This window comes from Mesitornis unicolor, unplaced genomic scaffold (genome assembly GCF_000695765.1).
Source record: "Mesitornis unicolor isolate BGI_N332 unplaced genomic scaffold, ASM69576v1 scaffold4109, whole genome shotgun sequence".
Lineage (NCBI taxonomy): Eukaryota > Metazoa > Chordata > Aves > Mesitornithiformes > Mesitornithidae > Mesitornis > Mesitornis unicolor.
Window position 1 is genome coordinate 52,182 of NW_010207849.1, and position 1,542 is coordinate 53,723.

Genomic DNA, 1,542 nt, shown 5'->3' on the forward strand with positions numbered 1-1,542 from the left:
CTTTTTTACTGTAAGGGTGACAGAGCACTGGACCAGGCTGCCCAGAGAGGTTGTGGAGTCTCCTTCCCTGGAGACATTCAAAACCTGCCTGGACATGTTCCTGTGCAACCTAGTCTAGGTGATCCTGCTCTGTCAGGGGGGTTGGACTGGATGATCTCTAGAGGTCCCTTCCATTTCCTAATATTCTGTGATTCTGCGGGCTACTGCCTTGCGTCTACTGATGTGAATCAGAAAATGAACCTAATCATGTCACTATTAATCTCAGGATTCCTTTGGGTAGCATTTTTTCTCCATTACATGAAGCATTAGTATTTGTTATCCATTTTGTGCTTATGCTTAAGCATGTAGCCCCTACTGAAGCCCATGTCAGTTATGCAGGTAGATTAGCCTGGATTGTACTGCAGTTATCCAAAGTGCTTTGACTGGCTTACCTGTACTTAGCATAGCACAAAGCTCAATATGTTACAAATCAAACCTACAAACCCTCACTTTGTAAAACTAAATCCACATTATAATTATCAACTAAGCTGCTAATGAAGGGGTTGCTTGGTTGTTTCCGAGATTGATCAGTATTTGAAGGTAGCATTACTCTGTCTCAACAAGAGGCAGCAGCTCAGAAAGGCCTTGGCCAATTCCCTGCATGACTTTTTAAGCATCTCTTCCTTTTACTGGCACTTCCTTTTCTATGAAGATGAGTCCTTGAAGCTGTTACCATACTCACACACTATTCTCCCTCCTACCAACTCAGCAAGTAACAGATGCCAAAACAAAACAACAAATTAAATGCCAGAATCATGTTATCTGTTCATCATTTTAGCTATTGTCCTCTGGAGAGTTTGTCCCATATTTCTGCAAAGGCACTTTTACATCTTTTGTGGTTTATGTGGTTTATGTGGTTTACATCTTTTTGTGGTTTCGGATGTGTCTGTGATGACAAACATGGACAACATGGGATTACAGTAGGTAAGAAAATGGGACACTTTTTTGAGGTTCTTTGTAGAGGCAGATCAAAATACGTGACAGAAAAAGATCAATGACACTTCTAAATTGAGTAGAAGTTTGCAAAGTATCTCCATTTCTTTCACCCTGATAGGCAATATTTATTTTAGTTTGATTTAGTGTGAGAGAAACTCGATCTAAGACCTAAAGCAAAAATACGATGTTTGCTTGTAACAACCATACTGACAGTCAATGAAAATTTCACTGATAAAAGTCACATTGGAAATGCCAAGGAGAGCTTTGAAGTGCTACCACCATGCAGCTTAGTTAGTATCAACAAACAGTCCAGTGACATAAAAACACAGTCTTCCATTGTAACAGTTCTGACAGTTTCATTCAGAAAATGTTTGTAGCAATATTTAAATCAATCACCAGCCTCTCAAGAAAACACTTGATCAAAGATTTGAAATGTGTCATAAAAGTGTGCTTACATTCTAGCATAAAATGCTTCATTGGTCAAACTGAACAAGAGCAAAAATAAAAGAATTCAATAATCCAAAGCAACTGCAGAATGATAACAGCATGGGAACAGAATGGAAAGAG